The sequence below is a fragment of the Portunus trituberculatus genome, chromosome 38 (assembly GCF_017591435.1).
Source record: "Portunus trituberculatus isolate SZX2019 chromosome 38, ASM1759143v1, whole genome shotgun sequence".
Lineage (NCBI taxonomy): Eukaryota > Metazoa > Arthropoda > Malacostraca > Decapoda > Portunidae > Portunus > Portunus trituberculatus.
The window spans coordinates 35,774,043-35,789,042 of record NC_059292.1 but is presented as its reverse complement, the minus strand read 5'-3'; the positions used below and the strand labels follow the sequence as shown (position 1 = coordinate 35,789,042).

The 15,000-nt window shown below is 43.5% G+C and overlaps 1 protein-coding gene across 8 annotated transcripts in view; it reads right to left on the bottom strand.

The window, feature by feature from the left end:
- The window catches only part of LOC123514788 (atrial natriuretic peptide receptor 1-like), a 491,631-nt gene that overhangs the window by 246,433 nt on the left and 230,198 nt on the right, over positions 1-15,000 (bottom strand). The gene's annotated exons all lie outside the window — the stretch shown is intronic.

Here is a 15,000-nt window from a genome sequence, read left to right as displayed (position 1 = left end):
TGTGTGTGTTTGTGTGTGTGTAATTCACCTCGGTCGCCTGTTGGTCGCCCAGCCAGTCTTCCCCATTACGGAGCGAGCTCAGAGCTCATAGACCTGATCTTCGAGTAGGACTGAGACCACATCAACACACAACACACACCGGGAAAGCGAGGCCACAACCCCTCGAGTTACATCCCGTACCTATTTACTGCTAGGTGAACAGGGCCACACATTAAGAGGCTTGCCCATTTGCCTCGCCGCTTACCAGGACTCGAACCCGGCCCTCTCGATTGTGATTCGAGCGTGCTAATCACTACACTACGCGGTGTGTGTGTGTGTTTCACTGTTTCATCTGCTGCAGTCTCTGACGAGACAGCCAGACGTTATCCTACGGAACGAGCTCAGAGCTCATTATTTCCGATCTTCGGATAGGTCTGAGACCAGGCACACACCACACACCGGGACGACAAAGTCACAACTCCTCGATTTACATCCCGTACCTACTCACTGCTAGGTGAACAGGGGCTACACGTGAAAGGAGACACACCCAAATATCTCCACCCGGCCGGGGAATCGAACCCCGGTCCTCTGGCTTGTGAAGCCAGCGCTCTAACCACTGAGCTACCGGGTGTGTGTGTGTGTGTGTGTGTGTGTGTGTGTGTGTGTGTGTGTGTGTGTGTGTGTGTTTGTGTGTGTGTATGTGTGTCGAATGACGATGGTATAAAACAACATCACAGTCAATAGAACACTTAATATATATATATATATATATATATATATATATATATATATATATATATATATATATATATATATATATATATATATATATATATATATATATGTAACAGAAACCACGAGAGTTGCGGCACTGTGGAGGTGCAGGGAAACCAGTTCTAACTGGCTCATATAGAAAACTCACATCAGCACCCCACACTGAGTCCTCCGGCGAAGCGCTAAGCGGCTTTGTTACAGCGAGATATGCAAACAGTCACATTTATTAGCTTTCTACCACAGGGGAAGCACGCAAGTCCCAGCAAAGATTGGGTGAAGATTACCAAGGGAGGGGAAACTTAAAACTTATTTCCTCGTATACTACACCAAAGATCAGGGGAAAGTTTGGGTAAGGTCTAGTGGAGAGAGAGAGAGTACCACAGACCAGAATTACCAAGATACGGGAAACTTAGCAGGGAGAGGGGACAGAAGGTGGAGAAAATGGAATAACGTGTTCCTGTTAAATCAGTGGTGGGGTAAGGTATGGAGGAGGAGGAGGAAGATGGGGAGGAGGTGTGTAGGTAGGTGAGTCGGGGTGGATAGATAGGTATTTGATCGACAAACTGCAGCAAAATCGCGGCAGGGAGTCGTCAACGAGGCTCAGAATGTTGTTAACTTCAACTAAATTGTCTATATTCACGAAATTTAAGACACTTTTTGAGCTTAACTCGAATATAACTGCGATATTATGACAATTTATTATGTTTCTCTCTCTCTCTCTCTCTCTCTCTCTCTCTCTCTCTCTCTCTCTCTCTCTCTCTCTCTCTCTCTCTCTCTCTCTCTCTCTCTCTCTCTCTCTCTCTCTCTCTCTCTCTCTCTCTCTCTCTCTCTCTCTCTCTCTCTCTCTCTCTCTCTCTCTCAGGAATCGGGACGTCATGACTAACAATTTAACAATTTCCAGTGGCAATCAACCAATCATGTAAGTCAATAATTACTTCCTTAAGCCTTGAAAGACTGACACACAAACATTTATTTATACATGCGCTCACTTCCTCCAAACATGAGTGATTATATATTGCCGAATGGATTCAAATACAGTATTGTGAGTTATATCTACTTTTAGATAAACTGCATTTTTACATATGAAAGAATCCAGACCCACAAAAAAAGAGGAAAATAAGAGAAAAATATGGAAACATAATCTTTGGTGACTGTTGAATGTAATGACGCACACAGCCACAGCAGCAGTACACAATTCTACTGGTGGTAAGGCAAGACGGAAAGGTAGAAATGAAAACATGTGTTATAATGGAACTACGGCATTCTAGAGCCCAGACAACCAGGCGAGGGAAAAACATGTAAAGGATATTGTGCTCACACACACACACACACACACACACACACACACACACACACACACACACACACACACACACACACACACACACACACACAAAGGTGAGGGCCACAGCTCACACATAAAGAAAATAGTACATTTTTGTCAAGCCATCAACAGCGGTGGTGGATTATTCAGACTCACTACAGGAATTACGTCAACATGGGAGCTAATCAACAACAACACACTCCCGGAATGACACACAAACCCTCACTGTATACACCTGCCCTTTCACCTCTTCTGCCGCACACCTTACTTAGATTACACGCAGTCTCTCACACATCCACCATCCAGCGAAGTCCTCTTGGCGAATATGAATTGTCACGTATTATTCCTAACATCACAACACCGTAGTTAGAAATAGTTACCTCTTATTGATTTTTTATTATGACTTACACTATTATATGTACATACACGAATGAAACTCTCTATCATATGTACATACACGAACGAAACTGTGTGGGGCAATACATCCACAAGAACTAACATTAAAAGAAAATCATATCCCTTAGCAAAAAGAGACAAACGTAGTAATGGATAAAAGAAAAAATAATGGAAAAGAAAACCTTAAAAGAAAATTAGAAATGAGAGAAAAGAGAACGAATGAGCCTGAGAGAGTTGCACGGAAGGACGAGAAAAGTGGAAGATTGAAACAAATGAGATGAGATTGAAAAAATATTGCCGAGATGGAGAGCAACACAGGAGAGAGAGAGTAGAGAGAGAGAGAGAGAGAGAGAGAGAGAGAGAGAGAGAGAGAGAGAGAGAGAGAGAGAGAGAGAGAGAGAGAGAGAGAGAGAGAGAGAGAGAGAGAGAGAGAGAGAGAGAGAGAGAGAGAGAGAGAGAGAGAGAGAGAGAGAGAGAGAAATGAGAATAAATTCTTTCTATCGAGCCGGGGAACTGTCGCCCTAACCGTCCACCCTGTTTCCACCTCTCCCCTCCTTCTTGCCACCCTCCACTTCCCGCCAACACTCCCTTGCCTCCTGCCTCCTGCCTCCTTCCCTCGTAATGGTGCCCGTCACTTCCCTGGGGACTTGTGGCCGCGAGGACTGACTGTGATGTGAGATCGACAGTCGGGAAAACTTTGCGACGCTTGGCAAGGAAAGAAGACCTCATAGATTATTTTCCCCAGTGTGTGTGTGTGTGTGTGTGTGTGTGTGTGTGTGTGTGTGTGTGTGTGTGTGTGTGTGAGAGAGAGAGAGAGAGAGAGAGAGAGAGAGAGAGAGAGAGAGAGAGAGAGAGACGTTCTAAAATTGTCGTGAGAAGGATCATTAAAAAGTTCGTAAAGATTTCACTTAACTCTTTTCGCAACTTTCTATTACTTTTATTTTTTCGCCTTCCTTTTTTTTTTTTTTTTTTGTCGTGCGTGAGTTAGTAAGTGAGTGAGCGAGTGAGTGATTGAGTTATTGAGTGAGTGAGTGAGAGAGAGAGTGAGAGAGTGAAAGAGTGAATAAGTAAATGATTGAGAAAGTAAGTGAGTGAGTCCCGTGATTCATTCTTTTCTTTTGCTCATTGACTACATCACCCTAAACACAATCCCCTACTCTCTCTCTCTCTCTCTCTCTCTCTCTCTCTCTCTCTCTCTCTCTCTCTCTCTCTCTCTCTCTCTCTCTCTCATAACCTCGTGTATAAACCAATTAAATCTACCCACTCCAATATCCAAACTTATCAATATGTTTTCATCAAAGAGCCTTTTAATGAATTATGGAATGTAATCTGTCATTCTATTGCTCAGTTACAATTTCAGTTTCATGGATATTTAACGCGGCCCTGAAGAGACGAAGGTCAGGAGAGGGAGCGCTTCCTGCTACCCCTATCTGTTTTATCACCAGTCGAGTTTCATAGCGGACTGTATCAATGCTCTTAGTCTCTCCTCTCAAATTTCAGTCAAATGCCGCGCTCCAGGTTAACTCCAGCACACCGGTATGAGTTTAATTCTGCTTGGCGTATCACTTCTGGGTTTATATACAAACCTGCAATATTTTTTGAGTGAAGGGCATTAAAACTTAGCTCATGACTCATTTAGCAGAGATATATATGTATTTTTTACACGGTTTAGAATATCTGTTAGTGATGATATATGGTAGTTGAATAGAAAAGTTACTCAGTTGTACCGTTTCACTGAGTTCATGTCTCTATGTATTCATGGCTTAACGCAGGAAGAAGTCGCCCACCGCCAGATGTCCATCAATGTAAACAGTTTTGCAGTCTCGAGGTCGTGTCAAGCCACAGATATTTTTTTTTTCTTTTATTCATGAGACGATGTATAGAACATGACATACAGCAGTAAAACAATGAGAGTTCCTTGATTAATAAAACAAAAGGGAATATAATAATGCATGTGATGGAGTTATGAGACAAAGTAGTAATGTAATGAGAGAACTTCTAAACAAAAAAGAATCAAACAAAAAATAATCAAATACAGTCGTTGAAATTTTCTATTAAAACAAAGTGGACACCTGCTGCTGCTTCTTCCTCCACAAACACACATGTGTCTTACAGCAGCCACTCGGTAAAGATGAAAAAGAGTTTACATTACCGAGTATGTGACTCTTATTCCTCCAAACACTCGCCCGCTCTCTATAAACCTTCCTGGGAGAACAGAATCAACACGCCGCTCACTTCCTTGCTAGAAATACTCGCGCAAACCTTCAGCCTCCGTCTTAAGTCTTTCCTCGCGCATCCCCAGGAGGTAAACAGGCTTGCTTGTGGAGATGATGTGCAAGGCAGTGCTAACGAACGCCTCGTGTCGACGTGAGTGAAAGTGGGCAGATGGGAGCAGGTGGAGCAGGTTGGCTCTCCAGAGAACATGAAGATGATGGAGACGAGTGATGCTACGTACACTGTAAAGAGAGAGAGAGAGAGAGAGAGAGAGAGAGAGAGAGAGAGTGGAACCATGCGTGCTTTGGGGTCCGAGGGGTCTCGAAGCGCATGGGTTCGAATTCTGTCCACGGTCCGAGTGTAGGTTAGGCTTCCTCACTCGGGGTAACGGTTTCCTAACGGGTGGGCTTTGAGATAAGAGGTAACCCAAAAAAGTATCCCCTTTATCCCATAAACTCCCGTGAAAAGCCCACATGGTATAAAAAGAAAAAAAAAAGCAGGAGACGTAGGCCTTGGACAGCAGAAGAAGGTAAATCCCACCACATACAAAAGATAAAAGAAACAAAGAAAAGACATAAATAGGAAAAAAATAGAAAATAATACCAACTGTACATAAAAAAAAATCTAAAATCTAAAAAGAAAAACTGGAAGAACCACCATCGACAAGTCTGAACATTTACCTTCGCTTCTGAAAAAAAAACAAATAATAATAATCTCACCACATTTTAGGGCATATTTCAATGACAGCGCCTATCCTGCTTCATTAAAACGCAAGAAGCACCACGTGAGTCAGCTGATCTATACACCCGCACTTCTGTACATCCAGCCTTCCACGTATTAGCATCCTATATATTCCTCCCCCATCCTTACCTCCTTCGCCGCCTCTTCACACTACCACCACCAAACAAATCCTCTGAAGTAAATGTTTGATTCCCTGCCATCAAAGCTTCTGTCGGTCAAAGAGATTACCAAGGAGGAGGCAAACAGCTTCCTCTCTCTCTCTCTCTCTCTCTCTCTCTCTCTCTCTCTCTCTCTCTCTCTCTCTCTCTCTCTCTCTCTCTCTCTCTCTCTCTCTCTCTCTCTCTCTCTCTCTCTCTCTCTCTCTCTCTCTCTCTCTCGTTTTGAAATGTTGCTGGTTTTCTGGCTGAGATGGATTTGTCGAGGATTCTTCTAGGTCAGAAAAGAGAGAGAGAGAGAGAGAGAGAGAGAGAGAGAGAGAGAGAGAGAGAGAGAGAGAGAGAGAGAGAGAGAGAGAGAGAGAGAGAGAGAGAGAGAGAGAGAGAGAGAGAGTGAAAGAGAAAGGTCATAGTATCTTAACCTATACACACATAACCGTTACCTTGGGAAAAGAGAATTATGAAAAGAGAAAAAAGAAAAATGAAAAGAAAGAAGAAGGAGAACGAGGAGCAGGAGAAAAAAAAACAAAAGGAAGGGAAAAAACAAACACAGGGAAACAAAGAACAATACAAGCAAACAAAATAAATGGAAACAAAGAAAGAAAGGAAAGGAAAAAAAACACTAGATCAAATAGTAATTCACACAAACAAACACACACACACACACAGATGATTCTAACCTCTATGTAAGCCTTGCCCTTCCTCACCACCTCACCACCTACCTCCCCAGCCTCCAATCAGCTGTGGCTTCCCTCTAGCGCAAGACTCACCAATCACACGCTGCCGTTAAATGAGATGGAAGGGTCACGGCATGGGAGGTATTCCATTAACCGCCCTATGAAATGCACCAGAGAAAAAGAAGATTATGGGGGAAGGAAATGAAAGGATAGTAATGAGTCGATGTATCGTATGTTGTGTTTGAGGAAGTAAATAAAAGGTGAGTAATTGCGGTGGAGAGAATAACGCATGCAGATAATAAGGATGATGACTGCTATGACGATGAAGAGGAGGAGGAAGGAAAGGAAGCGGAAAGTGAAGAGGAAAATGAAGGATATAGGAGGAGAAATGAACAACAACGACAACAACAACAACGACAACAACCTCCTCGATGCTCCAATATCCACAATGAGTCGTAATCGGTGAAAATTCCTATTGTAATTATACCAAAATCTTGAAAGCCTAATGCTCTCTCTCTCTCTCTCTCTCTCTCTCTCTCTCTCTCTCTCTCTCTCTCTCTCTCTCTCTCTCTCTCTCTCTCTCTCTCTCTCTCTCTCTCTCTATCTATCTATCTATCTATCTATCTATCTATCTATCTATCTATCTCTATCTATCTATCTATCTATCTATCTATCTATCTATCTTTTATCTATACAAATTCACATCAAACGTGTCTACACAATACTTATATTCATATATATCGATGACGACAAAATTAGGTTAAGTCACTGTCAATGGGTTCTCAATGAAAACCTGTCTGAACTAATGACAATTCATCACGGTCTGAACTGCTTCCTGGTCTAGCTAGCGCTCAACACTTCTCTGCACGGCGACACACGCGTTCCTCCAACTATTGTGTGTGTTGAGGAACTCTTTGCTGGTGACACTTTCCGTACTTGGGTTGTGGCATGGCTGATGGCAAAGTAATAACTGACCTCGCACTGTCGGGCAAGCTGCCGGAGAGTATGTAGGTGAGCTGACGGTGAATCCTAAGAAAAAATATTTCTTTTTGTCAGCAAGTGAAAAGATCCACAAGATACGAGGCGGCAGCGTCCCACAGGCCGCGCTGCAGGTCACCTTAATTAAGAGATGTCAGGAATTCTGGAAAGGTCCTTCTTACTGCTATTACATTCCAGGCGAGTCTTTCACAAGCCATTCCGGGCAGGGATGTCTTCTGCTGCTGATCTAAAAAGCAGTGTTGTTTTGCGCCTTGTGTGGAGGTGTCACCCCAGCAGTTCCAGTGGTCACCGGGAGGCCTTCATGAGGGAAAAAATTAACATTTCCTTGATTGGAGAAATAATGTGGTTCTTGCAATGATTTATTTCTACGTTTTAGCACTAATATTTACCATCAAGAATGTTCAACTTTATCGTCACCATCTGCACAAAGGACTGATAGAATGATAGAAGTAGCCTGTGGACATCCAACATTTAACAAATCACGAGTTTTGTAAATTATTCACTGCCAACTTTTTTCTTAAGTAGAAACTATAATACCAACAAAAAAAATTACAATCAAACTGTTGTTTTCTGCTGAAATAGAACAATTCACACTTTCCTCACGTAAGATAACTAAGAAAATTTTTTAAGAACGATACGGGTACCTTAAATTCCATGAAATTATATTGTATTTGTCAGAGCGTCGAGAAAAAGAGATGATGTGGAGGAAAAGTCCATTTACGGTGCCTTTAATCTTTTTAATGCGACTCGCTTTTCGAATGAGAATATTCAGACAAAGATGTGAGCAAACGGTGAGGGAGACATTTTCCTTTACGAGCGTCAGAGCCAACCGGAGCAAATCGTGCAAACAGTAAGCACGTCCCTCATGGTAAGTATGGGAATGATGCAAACCTGAGAGAGAGAGAGAGAGAGAGAGAGAGAGAGAGAGAGAGAGAGAGAGAGAGAGAGAGAGAGAGAGAGAGAGAGAGAGAGAGAGAGAGAGAGAGAGAGAGAGAGAGAGAGAGAGAGAGAGAGAGAGAGCGAGAGAGAGAGAGAGAGAGAGCACCTGCGAACACAACATTTTATAAGAGAGAGAGAGAGAGAGAGAGAGAGTGTGTGTGTGTGTGCGTGCGTGGGAATTTGTCCCACAGTGATAATTCTCAATGACTTATACTGGTGTATGTACATACTTTATTTGCAATTGGGTTACAAGTATATGGTTTGGGTTAACAAGGTTTCGGTTACGTATCAAATTGCAATATTTATACGAAACAAGGTATAAAATATAATCATGACGTGTGACGAACCAACAATTAAAGTAAGAAGTTTGAACTCTTGTACTAGTGTTACATGTTGTTACAGGTGTCGAAATACGGAAACTAGGGAATAAGTTACACTGTTTCCTTCCCTGTTTACAGTGAGTTCAAGCGACTTAACAGAGTGGACACCCTCTACGCATTCCCAAAGTGAAGATGGTGTTCCAGGCCCAAAGTCACTAGGTGTGGGAATTTTAGTCAAACGAAGGGCGACGGTGGGCAGTCGTGAGTAAAATTTCCACAAAGAGAGAGAGAGAGAGAGAGAGAGAGAGAGAGAGAGATTTACCATCAACCCATTCAGCCTAAATGGGTATCTAGCCGGTATGTCTGCTCTATCCAATGACTCAATTTGTTTTCATGAATAAAATCACCCGGAAATACCTACATCCTAGTATTGCCTTCACTCCGCTGCCTGGCACATCCTTCACTCCGATGCCTGGCACATCCTTCACTCCGATGCCTGGCACATCCTTCACTCCGATGCCTGGCACATCCTTCACTCCGATGCCTGGCACATCCTTCACTCCGATGCCTGGCACATCCTTCACTCCGATGCCTGGCACATCCTTCACTCCGATGCCTGGCACATCCTTCACTCCGATGCCTGGCACATCCTTCACTCCGATGCCTGGCACATCCTTCACTCCGCTGCCTGGCACATCCTTCACTCCGATGCCTGGCACATCCTTCACTCCGATGCCTGGCACATCCTTCACTCCGATGCCTGGCACATCCTTCACTCCGATGCCTGGCACATCCTTCACTCCGATGCCTGGCACATCCTTCACTCCGATGCCTGGCACATCCTTCACTCCGATGCCTGGCACATCCTTCACTCCGCTGCCTGGCACATCCTTCACTCCGCTGCCTGGCACATCCTTCACTCCGATGTCTGGCACATCCTTCACTCCGATGCCTGGCACATCCTTCACTCTACTGCCTGGCACATCCTTCACTCCGATGCCTGGCACATCCTTCACTCCGCTGCCTGGCACATCCTTCACTCCGCTGTCTGGCACATCCTTCATTCCGCTGACTGGCGCATCCTTCACTCCTCTGCCTGGCACATCCTTCACTCAACTGCCTGGCACATCCTTCACCTCTCTGCCCGACACATCCCGCTTCACCTCATTCAACTCTGCATCTCTGTCCTCAGCTATTCACGTCTCATTCCAAAAGTACTTGACAGAGAGAATAGTTTTCTTCCTCCTGACCCGCTGGTTCCTGCACTATGCTTTCCACGCACCCCTGCACCTCGTGACCCGCCCGCCTAGCAATGCCATAATTCCACAACTTCCATTCCCCACAGCCACCCAATCACGGGGCAATGATATCTTGGAAAACACAGAGGGTCCTCAGGCAGCGCACCACACGCCTCTCAGTAATCAGGTGTTGTGGCAAAAGGAAGGCAGGCATTTAGGGCTTGAAATCACGCTAAAAGTGAAAGGCGGTAGAGAGCAGATTGGATCGTAATAGAGGTAGAGGGAGCCTGAAGCGCCTCCTCAGCATCCTGCATGTATACCTTCTGTAAAAGGACTTGAAACATCTTTAGTTACAGCTGCGTCTTTCTTCTCACTCAGATATGCATGGCGCCGCCTCCTCGCGGTGAAATACTTGGTCATATCCACAAATTTAGCACGTGAATGTGAAAGGCCTTAAATTTCTCCATTAAGTCTCAGCTAAGAACATCCATTTCACTCAGCCTTCATAAAAGTGCCACTTTAGATGTATTAAAACCCTCGCCTTGCACCGCCTGTCGTCACTCATCCACTAATCCTGCCGTGCTCTCCTCACTCCCGCTAATGGTGTTGCCGCTAATTTTCATGCAGGTCTCAATTAATTCCCTAAAGCAACTTAGCATCCGCCGCTCTCACAAACGCATTTTTCTTCCGACACAATTAAGAGCCAATCAATTCCCATTGAATCCACTCAGAGCCTCTCTCGCCTCCCAGCTCCTGACCTTTGAGAGCTGAAGGCTCCACGTGCGCCTCTCCACGCTTACTAGCAACCACTAACTTAATTATGGCACATCCCGGAGCTGTGGCCTTTGACTCTCGATACCAAAAGCTTCACTGTGCCTGGAAGGGAATCACTGCCAGAGTGGTCAATTTCCTTTAATAGCAATCTAGAATCAGATGAATACTAGCACGCTGTGAGGGCAGCCTGCACTGCCAAGTATGCTGGCCACACACACACCTACTATAATGACATTTTTTTCTTCCTTTTCTCCTTCGACGTTGTTGCCAGTGCTTCACGAAACAGCACAACAGAAGCGCACACAGACACATGTACACACACACACACACACACACACACACACACACACACACACACACACACACACACACACACACACACACACACACACACACACACACACACACACACACACACACACACACACACACACACACACACACATATCGATAATAAAAAAAAAAAGACGAAAGACTTCCAACAAACAATTTTCATTTATAAATTCTTTCCACAAAACATCAAAATGAGACACCAATGAAATACCGCGCCTCTACCACGGCGGTCATTTGATTCTTTGAGGCATTAGGAGTGAGGAGGATAGTCCTAACCTATATACTCTTGAGCACTGATCTGAACGAGAGATCTGACCTACCATGTTTTACTCTCAAGTTTTTCAAGATGCTCAGTTATCGTTAAACACTCCAGCAATGAAGACTGTGTGGATTCATTCTAGTTGCTTCCTCTAAATAGGAGATGATCAGTAACCAATAGCCAGTCATCTACAGCTAAATGAGTAAACGTTTTGTAAATCTATTCACATTTCAACTTTTGCTTTCAAGGAACATCATATTGGCATTTTTTGTGTCAATTTCAGCTCTCCTTCACAGACGCAAATAAATGTAAGTACTGAAAAGTATGATGTGGAGTAGGTATACACATGTTTGCCTGTGTGTGTGTGTGTGTGTGTGTGTGTGTGTGTGTGTGTGTGTAATTCTCTGTTTGTTTGATCTGCTGCAGTCTCTGACGAGACAGCCAGACGTTACCCTACGGAACGAGCTCAGAGCTCATTATTTCCGATCTTGGGATAGGCCTGAGACCAGGCACACACCACACACCGGGACAACAAGGTCACAACTCCTCGATCTATATCCCGTACCTACTCACTGCTAGGTGAACAAGGGCTACACGTGAAAGGAGACACACCCAAATATCTCCCCCCGGCCGGGGAATCGAACCCCGGTCATCTGGCTTGTGAAGCCAGCGCTCTAACCACTGAGCTACCGGGCCGTGTGTGTGTGTGTGTGTGTGTGTGTGTGTGTGTGTGTGTGTGTGTGTGTGTGTGTGTGTGTGTGTGTGTGTGTGTGTGTGTGTGTGTGTGTGTGTGTGTGTGTGTGTGTGTGTTACCCACTACACACACCCATTTTCAAAATATAAATTTCGTGGTAATGAAAACTTTTAGTTGAAGTCAACTATTACACTCACGATCAGGAAAAAATATCCTGCAACAAAGGTACTAGATCAGTGGTTCCCAAGCTTTCCCAGAGCGAGTACCACTTGGAGGTTCGGTATAGTCCCCGCATACCACCTGGTTCAAAACAATCAAATTCAGCATATACAAATTTATTCACAAGTAAAACACGCAAATAAACTAACAACAAGGAACACAATTCAATTTAATGCGAGGGATGCATCTGTCTCCTCTCCACCAACTGATCGATGCCAGATTACCTTGTGTAAGGCATTGATCATTATTCTTAAAAACGAATTAATTTAATTTAACTAAAAATCGCTTATGATCCTGAAAGTGCTCATGTACCACCTGGAAAGCCTTCGCGTACCACTAGTGGTACATGTACCACAGTTTGGAAGCCACTGTACGAGATTAATAAATTACAGAAAGTGGCATTTGAGTAATAATTTTGGTGCACGAATATTAGAGCATCCCTTGACCTAATTTCCCGGCGCGTGTGGGAGTCAATGAGGCAGCAGCACGTGTCTCCGCCTCCTCGCTTGTCAGGACACACAGGGCCAACACAGGTACGCTGAATGCATGCCGGGAAATCAATGCCGCTAAGCTTACTGTATGTCCAGCGGGGAAAGGATTACGGCTTATAAAATGTTGTGTTCGCAGGTGCTCTCTCTCTCTCTCTCTTTCGCTCTCGCTCTCTCTCTCGCTCTCGCTCTCTCTCTCTCTCTCTCTCTCTCTCTCTCTCTCTCTCTCTCTCTCTCTCTCTCTCTCTTCTAATCTGCGTCATAACCACAATTCCCATCACCACTATCACCACTAGCATCACTACACCAACACCGTTCTGTTCTTCCTCCTTTCCTCACTAGATAGAGGAAAGGAGGAAGATTGAGGAGGAGAATCTAAGTACACAAAAAAAAATCATCGTTTTATTTTTGGAGGTAAAGGTGAAGAAAGAGGTGCGAACATTATGTGTGTGTTTGAAAGGTAGACGTAGGAGGAGGAGGAGGAATGAGAGAAGTAATGGAGAAAAAGGAACAACTAATGAAAGGAAAAGGAATGAAAAGGAGGAGAAAGTGTGACAAGACGAGGAATCACTGCAGGTGAGGAGAAAAGGAGGGGGAAGAAAAGAGGAACATGAAGACGGACAGAGAAGAAGACGTCAGAGTGGAAATGCACAGACGGCCGTAGCTCTAGGAAGGATTAATGAAGCAGCTATGTATAGACACAAGGAAACAAATACTTGAGCACTTCTTCATCCAACACACGTCTTCCTGGAAAACCACTTCATGTGAGTATCATCATCCTTCCCTCAGAAGAAAGCAAGAGAAGAGTAAGATAATTTCAACCTAAGATACTCACAAAACAAGAAGAAATACAACTGAAACTCTGAAAAAACTAAGATACTTTCATGTAAGTGTGAAGAATAAAATGCGTATGTGGTGGTGATGGTGGTGGTGATTGTGATGGACGTGCCTTGAAGGTAGATGGACATAAAAACAACAAAGATCTGACTCGAGAAGGTTTAACAGAAGAAAAGTTAAAGCAGAATATAGAGTGATGAGGATAATGCCAGCACGACTGACAAGGATTCCATGATATACACTTAACGATTTGCTAGGAAGCTGGACGTGGGACGGACATGTAGGGCGAGAAGATGTGAGTGTATGAATCATGTAATACTAAAGCTTCAACGTCTACTCTTTCTATTCAGTTCTTATAAAATGTCCCAGAACAAGTTTAAAGTATAGCAGAAAGATATCACTGGAAGCAAATGGGATGACTGAGTAGTTGTTATTTTTTCAATACCTGCACTCTTAACTTAGCTTAGTCTGGAGTTACTGAAATCAATAACAAATGGTATATTGCTATTAGTGATACAGTGGAACCATGCATGTTTTGGGGTCCGAGGGGTCTCCATGCGCACGGGTTCGAATCCTGTCAACGGTTCGAGTGTAGGTTGGGATTCCTCACTCGGGGCAACGGTTTCCTAGCGGGTGGGCTTTGAGATAGGAGGTACCCTAAAAAGTATCCCCTTTAGCCTATGAATTCCAGTGAAAAGCCCACATAAATAAAGAAAAAAAGGTTTAATGTAAATGCGTGTCACGGGGAAATATGTAGCCAAATTCCAAAATGTATGTAAATAGTGATTGAAAAAAAAAATTGGATTAAGTAAAACTGCACGAGAAACACGAGGTAAGAGGTCATTATGTTGAAAGACTGAGGAGCTGCAGTCATTAGGAGACATTTGACTGCGAACACTAAATTAAAGGAGAAAGAGAGAAAGGTCACTAGATACAAGACAAAGGCAACTACGTACTCTCCTTAGCTCACAAAAGTATACTGGAAAAAAAAAAGGAGACGTAAATTAATGTAGCAATTACCGTAGAATTAGTTTGTTGAGTTGACCTGTCAAGATGAATGGGAAAAGTCTTAATTACAAGAGTGTGGAGGATTACGGAAGATAAAATGAAGGAAGGGATAAGAAAGGGGAGAGATTGTTTACGTACATCAGATCCTCAATGCGTGGATGATAAACGGGAAAATTCAGCGCAAGAAAGGGAAGTATTTGTTTCAGGAATCAACGGAAAGAGCTCATCCTATCACGGTCTGGTGAAGCGAAAGGTACCATCGCGGATATTGATGTAATAAGTTTGTAAAAATGTAGCAAAGACATTTTACGATCTAACCTTTTGAGTGTTGTGATGCTCCGAAGTTAAGAAAATTATTTAGTGGGAGTTCAGAGGATAAAGAAAGACGCCGCTGGTAATATAATAAATAATCAAGAACTTCCAAGAATTTAGTACCTTTGATTCTATATTTGTTTAGTTATAGTATGTAAAGTTACGATAATGAAGAGGCAAGAATCAGACCGTCTCATCCAATTAACCCATTTGCTGCTACGAAAAATCTCTGCAAAAAAGAGGTGTTAAGAAGAAAGATTTTCCATCATGTAGGCAGCAGATTATTTAAACGTGCCTGTAAAACGAAAGGAAAAGTCTCA